General features: G+C 33.0%; 1 long non-coding RNA gene across 1 annotated transcript; it reads left to right on the forward strand.

Moving 5' to 3' along the window:
- The first annotated feature begins 262 nt into the window (after positions 1-262).
- Positions 263-5163, forward strand: LOC136208369 (uncharacterized). Its single transcript, XR_010677098.1, has 6 exons — positions 263-322; positions 1522-1632; positions 1739-1864; positions 2439-2506; positions 2604-2646; positions 4489-5163. It is a non-coding gene; the product is annotated as an uncharacterized lncRNA (long non-coding RNA).
- The last annotated feature ends 5104 nt before the right edge of the window (positions 5164-10267 follow it).

Genomic DNA, 10267 nt, shown 5'->3' on the forward strand with positions numbered 1-10267 from the left:
AGTAAAATATTTAGGTGACATTTGATATAGTTCCATACATGGATAATTATGCCCTCGCTGTGTTGAATATAGTTGCTATCTGTGAATAAGGGGTGAGTGATTGGATAAGGTGGGTCATTGTTGGTTCATCTTGTTTCTTGTATGTTAAATTTTCAGACTTGTTCTTTCCAAAATTGTATTTCTAGCATCTCGCTAACTAGACTTGTATATATGGCCCTTCTTTTGTTTTACTAGGTTCACGATGTTGCTTCAAAGTATATCATGAAGTGCGACTGCAAGTAGCACTTTCAGGAATCCCGCGAAGTTAGGAACCACGATTTGGGTATTTTTCTTTCTTCTAAAAGTTCATTTAGTTTATTCCTTTTGTTGTATGTTGAGTTACTCGGGACTATTAGTTAACCTTCTTTCATGGCCATCATTTAATTAATATCCTAATGGGTGTCTGATTGTATACTGAATTAGAGGTCTTTATCCAAACTATGTATGCATTATCTATGATTGACAATAAAACAGATAAGGATGAATATGAGTATCGAGATTGTAAATTTCACATGCTATTTGAGTGTTTATTTCTGATATTGTGGCTATTGTGTTAAGGTTAACTAGTATAAGAGTTCCAATAGCAAAAACTGAACCAAAAGGTGTACAATTTTATTGTTATTTTATGGCTATTGGATGATTCTCTTTCTAGCCTGCTTGAATCTGAGCTAGCCCTTGATGTCAGTTTTCCTTTTCTTGTTTGGATTCCTATCTATATATATATATATATATATATATATATATATATATATATATATGTGTGTGTGTGTGTGTGTGTGTGTGTGTTAATTAATGCTTTCATGTTTGCTGCTTTTCATAGGTTACTTGGTTCAGTTTCCTTCTTTTCATTTATAGACTAGTTTGTGATGCATTTTATGGTCAGAAAATGTCATTGAATTCATTATGATGATGTCTGATTTTAATTGATGCATTTTGATGTTGATAGGTGCTAGTTTTATTAACTAATTTGAAGTCATGGACTAATTTCATGACTAATCATGTTTGTGATGGTTGTTATAAACTTCCAAAGTCTATTGGATTTGATGATTTTGGATAAACACCTGATACTGAGAAAAATGCATCAATCAGTATCAAGTGGACCTCCTGTATTACTAGGGAAACCTATTTGAAAGCAAATTCAAATATGCTATTATTGACAGGAAAACATTATTCATCAGATTGATGTATTGACTCCATAAGTATGCTATTATGCTCCATCATCTTTGGAATATGATAGGCCAATTTGTATATTACACTCCACTTAAAATGCTGATACACGTCGCTTTAATATACTAATTGAAAGGGTTTTGTGATTATTCTTATAGAGCTCCGGAGTCTATTGGATTTGATTAACATATTGTGATTTGCAGTTAGAATGGGAAAATTTCATGTCAATTTAGAATACTAATAATTAGTGAAATTGAAATGTGGAATTACAAAGATAATATAAATGGATCTAATTTTGTTCAAAACTGCTTGCAGACCATTTTAGGGATTGAAGTAATCGTAAAATCAATGAAAATTGGTGGCATTTGTAGGTTTATCATCCCGGCATTACAAAGTGCTTTTGCTCAGCTTGATGCTATTATTGAAGTAATTATCCCCTCCTCCTCTTCTTTTTTTTCTTGGTTGTTGCTGCTAGATTTGAGAGGACTACAAAAGTACTTGTTCTCAATTCTGAAATTGGAAATTACTGTAGAAGTCGAAGTCGGTAGCAACAGAGAAAAATAGGGCTACTGTTATTGCTATAAAGGCTGAGATATGAACAATGAAGGCTCGATTGCTGGAGGAAATTCCCAAATTACAGAGACTTGCCTTAAAAAAGGTCTGCCATATAGCTTTCTTTTCTTTTCCCCTCTAGTTTTCTAACATTTTCTATTTGGATGTGGTCCTAAATTTGATTGCTCCAAACAAATTTTTAAAAGAGGCTCTAGCGATTTAGTTTCTGCATTAAAAGACAGGAATGAAGCAATACTAGATGAAAGTACGGGGCCAGTGATTAGGCACCTTCCACTTCTCATGCTGGAATCAAATTTGACTCCATTTATGGTAATTTATCAATCTGTCGTGATGTTGACCGTTGATTATAAGTATACCCTCATGAATATGATACCCACGATGATTCTCCAATTGTTTTCTTAATGAATATTTCCAGCAATCTGAATATTTGGACTGATTTAGGCAGGAGTATGATACACGTAGAGTGAAACAGGAAAGCTTGTGCATTTATTTATCTTCGAAATACGCTTTAGACTATGTTTGGTTGTCATATGTTAAAATGCAACAATCTACCGTAGTTTTAGTTGGAGCATATCAGTGAAATTAGTGTGAACTTCTTTTATTGGTGGCAATATGGCGTTAGCTGTTCATCAATATAGTATATATCTGACTTCATGCAGGATCAAGGCTTAGATGTCATAAAGAAGGGTTGGACACTCTGAAGAACATGACTCATGACATAAATGAGGTTTGACAAATTGACATTGTATCTTGATGTTTGGAGTTCTAACAATTATTAAATGTTCTAGTTCTTGTTTGTTAGCTGGTTGTTAATTTGTCTTCAGGAAATGGACAGACGAGCCATTGGTGGATGAAATAGATGATAAGGTAATTAACTATTTCTTCCTTGTTTTGCTTAATGATTACACTACTAGTATCCATTGTGAATCTTTAGTAACCTGGAATTGCCATTGGTTATTCAAGAATGCATATTGTAACTCTTTAGTAGAAATCTATATAGCAAGATGTAGGATTATTATATTTCAATACCAAGATTTCATCTGTTAGGATCAATTCAGTTTTGATTTTCATCTATTAGGATCAATTCGGTTTTGATTTTAGATGCTAATCGTAGGCACTTATGTTGTCAACTTTATGCAGTTGTATAATATTTTTACATCAAGCTCTCATGTCATTTATCTAGGAAATATCTAATGAAAATTTTCTTAGTAGTTTGTGACATTTTGAAGTAGCTCTCTTCAATCCAAATATTCATATATCTTTTTAGTTTTTTTTTTTTTGTCAAAAAGCCTAATGATATTTTTAAGGATAAATGTTGTCCCTTTTCATAGGGATGACATTGTCCCTTAATGAAGATACAAAATTTGTCTCCTTTACATGGGGACGACAGTCGCCTCTTTTTTTGGGGACATGAAATTGTCCTCTAAGTATAGGGACAAAAATCGTCTCCTATACATGAGACGGAAATCGTCTCCTATACACGGAACATAAATTGTCCCTAAGAACGAGGACGATAATCGTCTCTTAGAATGGGGATGATAATCGTCTCTTAGAATGGGGACGACAATTGTCTCAAAAAATGGGGACGAGTCATCATTTTTGTCCCCTATAGAATAGGGTACGCTCGCATAGGGGATGGAACAAGAGGACGAAAAAAATTGTCCCCAAAAGAGTAGGGGACAATTTTTCTTATTTTTGGGGACAATTTTAACCGTCCCCAATAGTCCATTTTTTTTAGTGTGCACCATATACACCACAATAAAACGGTATAGCGGAAATGAAAAATAGAACGCTTAAGGAAATGATGAATGTCATGCTGATTAGTTCTGGTATGCCTGATAATATGTGGGGGAGGCTGTTTTATCTGCATGCTATATTTTAAATAGAGTTCCTCATAAAAAATTAGACAAAACTCCTTATGAGCTTTGGAAGGGGTATTCGCCTAATTTAAATTTCTTGAGGGTTTGGGGTTGTCTTGCTAAGGTTGCTTTTCCATCTTTTAGAAAACCCAACATAGGGCCAAAAACCTTTGATTGTGTTTTTATTGGATATGCTTCTAATAGTGCTGCCTTTAGATTTATGGCACTAAATGACTATACCATATGTGAATTTAGAGATGCAGAAATCTTCGAAAATATTTTTCCTTTAAAGAAAAATCTTGTGAGTGATGATGTTGGTCCCTCTAATACTTTATCTGCTAGTGATTCTCTTGCTTCTAGTTCTTTAGAAAAACATGATGAATGTGAACATGAACCTAGAAGAAGTAAAAGAAGGAAAATAGCTAATAGTCTTGGACCCGACTTTGTTTCCTCTTTTCTGCTAGAAAATTCAGATAGAATAGATGATGTTTTTATGTCTGCCTATCTAATAGAAGAAGATCCTAAGACATATAAGGAGGCCATGACCTCTGTAGATGCTAACTTTTGGAAAGAGGCAATAAAAAATGAATTAGACTCTATTATGGTCAATCACACTTGGGATCTAGTCTCTTTGCCTAAAGGGTCCAAAACTATAAAACTTAAATGGATCTTCAAAAGGAAAAGAAGACCTGATGGATCCATTGAAAAGTTCAAAGCTAGATTAGTTGCCGTAGGCTATAGTCAAAAGAAAGGAATTGACTATTTTGATACTTACTCTCCTGTTACTAAAATTTCTACTATTAGAATCTTAATTGCAATTGCAGCAATACATAATTTGGTGGTATATCAGATGGATGGTAAAAACAGCTTTTCTAAATGGTGATTTAGAAGAAGAAATCTATGTGCAACAACCTGAGGGAAATGTTGTACCCGGTCAGGAAGATAAGGTATGCAAACTGAGGAAGTCATTGTACGGCCTGAAACAGGCACCCAAACAATGGTATGAAAAGTTTAACTCCACATTACTTTCTGATGGGTACGTAGTTAATGGATCAGATACATGCGTTTATTCTAAATCATTTGGATCAAATTATGTGATTGTATGTCTTTATGTGGATGATATGCTTATCTTAGGCACTAATTTAGAAGCAGTGAATAACACCAAAGCCTTCTTATCATCACAATTTGACATGAAAGACATGGGAAAAGCCGATGTAATTCTTGGTGTCAAAATTACAAAAACTGAAAATGGCTTTTCTTTAGGACAATCACATTATGTTGAGAAGTTATTGAAAATTTTTGATAGCTTTGATGTAGTGCCAGCTAGAACACCTTATGATCCAAGCATATGTCTTACTAAAAATAAAGGACATAGTGTTTCACAAGAAGAATATGCTAAGATTATTGGGAGTGTTATATTCTTAATGACTCATATCAGACCTGACATTGCATATGCTGTAAATAGATTGAGTAGATATACTCACAATCCAAATGATGAACATTGGAATGCACTTCGTCGTTTACTTAAATACTTGAGAGGTACCATGAACTTTAATTTGCATTTTAATAAATTTCCTGCTTTTTTATAAGGATATAGTGATGCAAACTGGTCATCCAAAAATGATTTGGTGTGTTCCACTAATGGTTTTGTTTTCATTTTTGGTGGTGGTGCCGTCTCTTGGAGATCATGTAAACAAACCTGTATTGCACGCTCAACCATGGAATCAAAATTTATAGCACTAGAACTAGCTAGTTAAGAAACAGATTGGTTGAGAAGTTTATTAGCAGATATCCCATTGTGGGGGAGATCTAATGCACCTATCTCACTTTATTGTGATTCACAGACAGCCATGGTTACTGCAAAAAAACAGTGTCTACAACGGAAAGAAAAGACACATTCGCATTAGACATAGTGCAATAAGACAACTCTTAAAACATGGGGTAATTGCCTTAGATTTTGTGAGATCAGAGAAGAATCTAGCTGATCCATTCACTAAAGGGTTACCTAGAAGAATTGTTCTAGAAACGTCGAGGGGAATGGGCCTAAAGCCCACTGATTAAAGAAAATATGGTGGATACCATATGTGGTCAAACAAAACCATACTATCTTTTTATACACTATATTTTACCCATTCCTATGACTTTTGATAGTGTGTGTATAATTCATAGCCCGTGGTGTGGTGGTTCATTTATATGAACTTGATGGATGCTCCTTTTGAGGTTGAGTTATGAGAAATTCTTAATGGTCTCTTATAGAGATCACCTACATGTGTGTGAAGGTGGGCCGCCTTCTATGAAAGACTTTGGGATGTCTTTCTAGAGCACTCATGAGATCCAAGGTGTGCGTATGGCCATTAAAAGCACTATTGTTTTTATCGAGGAATAGCAAAATTTTGTTTAAAGGTTTTCTTTACGTGTTGTGAGGGTCTCAGTTAGAGTTGTAGAAGTTCAAGAGCAATTCACTTCTAAAACTATAACATGTTGCCTCACATCACTATGTATCAATTCAATCGAAAGATATTGATGCTTAAGTTTTTAAAATCTGTAACTTATTGCCCAGAAAGATTTATTATTGTTCTTAAAACTGTTTTGCTATAAAGCCATGTGTGGGGGATTGTTGGAGATTTTGGTAAATGGCTCTTTAGCCTTTGTTTGTCTTTTATGACTTTAAGTATCCCACATGGGAAACTTCTGAGATGGTTGAAGGGTTTATATTGGGTTGGGCCAAAAGAGTTATTAAATTATGTTTAGTGGGTTTTACAAAATAAAGACGCCCGTCCGTCCCGACTGTACTGGGCCCGATTTTTATTTGGCCATTAAATATTTTAAACCTTTTTGACTATTTCTTAACAAGTTAAAATCCTATCTCCACTATCCCTGATTTTACTCAACCATTACGTTTTCCTCTCCAAAAACGTTGTCCACTACAACGTTTGTTTTATACAAAAATAAAACACGAACTCTAAGAAGTTCAGAGACACAGAAACTTTACGATTACAATTTTTATCTCCATTACGATTTTCTTCTCTGGGCAATTACATCTTTTGCTGTTCCAAAGCTTCGCCCTAGAGTGCACTAGTGCGACGCTCGCTGTGTAAACCTTGGTTGACGATCGGACTTCCAGATTGCACCAGAGTCTGCCGTAATCGTTTTCAACGCAGTGGTTCTGTCCACGACACAGCTTTTACATTCCGATAAGTTATTTCTATTCCTTTTTTTGTACATACATTTCATTCCAAGAACAACGACACGTAGGAGTGAAAAGGTTAATTCTACCTTAGTCAACAAACCATAATTGTTAGTTCAATAATATTTATCTTCTAATTCTTGAAGGACAGTTTGATAAAAAAAAGGTATAATAATAAGAATGGAGGTCCTTATAAAATAGGTTGCCGAAGCTATACAGAGTTATAACTCCATAAAAGTGGTATTTCTTACCACTTATGATCTTATTTACCCTCTTAACTCCATAAATCTGTATTTCTTATCCTTTTATAGTAGTAAAAAAAGTTGAAAAGAGAAAGAACGAATAAAAGATACAAATAATAAGAACATTAATATAAACAATTTAAATACATTTTATGTAGGGATAATGTACCAAAATAGGCTTATGATTTTTGGGGAAGTATCAATTTAGATTCCACTTACAAAATAGCATAAATATAGGTTTAACGTTTAAAAAAAGTTATCAATTTAGGCTTCGATAACGGATTGTAAGGAGTCAAAAATACCATTTTTATGGAGTTAAGGGGGTGAATAGAACATTCTATGAGTTGGGGGAATAAATGGACAGGTTTAGGGGGTGAGAAATACCACTTTATGGAGTTAAGGGGGTAAATAGGACATTCGATGAGTTGAAGGGGTAAAATGACCAATTTGGACAAGTTAAGAGGGCCTGAAAAGCATTAAGTCTAAATTATATATAAAGTAATAATTTTAGGTGCCTATTTTATCAATTTTAAAATTGTTTACGATTGGAGCATTTTTTAATAAAAAGTTGATAAAAGGGATGTTGATAATTGAGGAAATAAAATATAAATATGATGTGTGAACAGTGGATTGTCAACCATTAGAGAATGTGTGAAACTATTGACCCAGGTTGTATAGGTTGTTTGGTTTGAAGAAGTGAAGGGAGTGGGCTATATCACCACACAGAACCTTGCCCAATCAGTAAGTGTTGTGGCCTTAAGGTTAGAGGCATGCATGACACTCGTAGAGATTCGCGCATTTTTTGGCCAAAATCTTGTACAACCAACTGACATGTGGGGCTAAACCTCTGTCTGTATGATTTAACTTTAATAATAATCAGTTCAATAATCAGTTTAGTTCAGTAATTTATCATTACTCATTATAATTATAATTAAGTTTTTTAATTAATCTTTTTCATCATTATGATTATCACTATTATTAGAACCATTATTAATTTTATCAAATTTTTATTTTAATTATTGATATTTTTAAAGGATTATATTATTATTTCAGTTTTCATATAATTCAGTTCAGTTCAGTTTTTGTTAGTGATAAAGAACAAAGTCTAAGAGAATTAAACTCGGTATATAACTTTCGAATTTTTATACTCCGTTCATTCCACTTTACAAGTAATTCTATTAAATTAGTTTTTTTCTTAAATATAAGTCATTTTAGTTTTCCAAGAATTTAAACATTAAATTTTTATTTTGATCCATGTGTTTTTGAGCATTCCAGAACGTATTTTCTAACTATTACATGCGAGAGATTTTTTTAGTTAACCAATATAAATTCATTAATTTGATTCTAAATTCATCACCTTTTAGTTTTCTTCTTTATAAGGTTGTAATCTTTATAAGGTTGTAATCTTCTAAGTCATTTTTATTTAAATTCTATAATAAGATACTAATTAATATATTCTTTGGAATGGAATCCAACAAAACATCTTAATCTTTAGATATTACATTTGTTGAAATATTTACTATTTCAAAACACCCCTGCATGTAATTGTAAATGATGCTGAAAGTTGTATATCCACTCTACCATATGTTAGAAATTTTAACAATATGACATTAATTATTAATATTTGAATCCTTAATCTTTAGATTTAAGAAATTCTGATACCATCTAAAAAAATCTTATAGCATAAAACCTTAAATTAACATATATAAGATCAAAGAATAGGGAAGATAATGGTGTTCCCCCATTTCCTATCCCCTTACATATTTCATACTCAATTTAATAGGTGACATAATTATTCTATTTTAACTTTGAAATATAAAATAAAGAAGGTTAAGAGAAGATTGAAATAAAATAATTATGCCACGTAAAATTTAATGGGAAATAAGTAAGCAGATAAAAAATTGGGGAAAATTTTCTTTGAGCCAATGGTATTTATCATTTCCAACATCACTATTTTTTTAAACGCAAAGGTGAGTAAGGTTATCTATTCCCATGACGATAGGAAACCATAAAACTCAATGATATTTATTGTTGTTTACTGTTTACTGTTTGCTGTCAGTGTTAGCTGTTGTTAGTATGTAAAAGATATAAGCTGATTTTCCTTTGGACACTAAAATTAACGAAATGGAGAACCTAATCCCAGACCTTACAAAAGAAAAACTGATTCTTCACTGCTCTGCCCAACCACGGGTGCAGACACGAGACTCACGGTACACTCAGTCTCCAAAAACCAGCCTTAAGAGGATGGTTCAACGCCTTTTTCTTCCAACTTTCGATGTTTGTATTTTTCCATAGGCCCAGTCTTTCATTCCCATTGATAGTCACACCCTTAGTTTTTCATATTAATTAAGAAAGGAATAGGATGAAACGTAGTCGAATAAGATGCAAAAAACGAGAGCTCTTCTTCTCACCTACTTATTAGTTGTGGCTTTCAATAGTATTACCGACAAAACCGTCGCCAAATGTTCAAAATATCAGCATCTTCTACCTTTTTTGCTCGACAATCCCAATTGCGCGATCAACAACAGCTCTGATTTCCTGCTAAAATGTAACTTCGCCACTTCTCCTCCGACACTGGTTCTTGGAAAGAACATTCCAATAGTTAATATGTCCATAGACGACAACTTAATCTCTATAAAATAGAGGTGACAATTTCTGACACCAAAACACGATTTATAGAGACAACCTCACTTACACGACATGATTGACACGAAATTCATTTTTCTTGCTTTTATATCATATATGACCATATGGAACATATATATATATATATATATATATATATATATATATATAAAACACGATTTTGGCACGAAACTTGAATTTACTTTAAAACTCCATGCAGTTTACAACCAGACAACCAAACTATTATTATGCATAAATTTAAACAATTATTGTCCTTGTGTTTGGCCTTGTTCATATCCTCGATACTATTCATTTCTTATGCAATGGACCATTTCATGTTTATTCCCGTACAATAATTAAAATATACTGTATACTCTAGGCACGTTTATATTACACTTTTAATTAGTTTTATTGAATAATTGAGTAGAATATTTTTTGGGAATGGAATCTATCAGAATTGTAACATGAAATTAAACATACAATCAGAATAATAATAGATTTACATAATTCGATCAAGCCATAGTTGGTAATCGAAAATTTGGAAATTTGTATTTGCCCATGTGCCTAGCCTTACA

The sequence above is a fragment of the Euphorbia lathyris genome, chromosome 10, assembly GCF_963576675.1.
Source record: "Euphorbia lathyris chromosome 10, ddEupLath1.1, whole genome shotgun sequence".
Classification (NCBI taxonomy): Eukaryota; Viridiplantae; Streptophyta; class Magnoliopsida; order Malpighiales; family Euphorbiaceae; genus Euphorbia; species Euphorbia lathyris.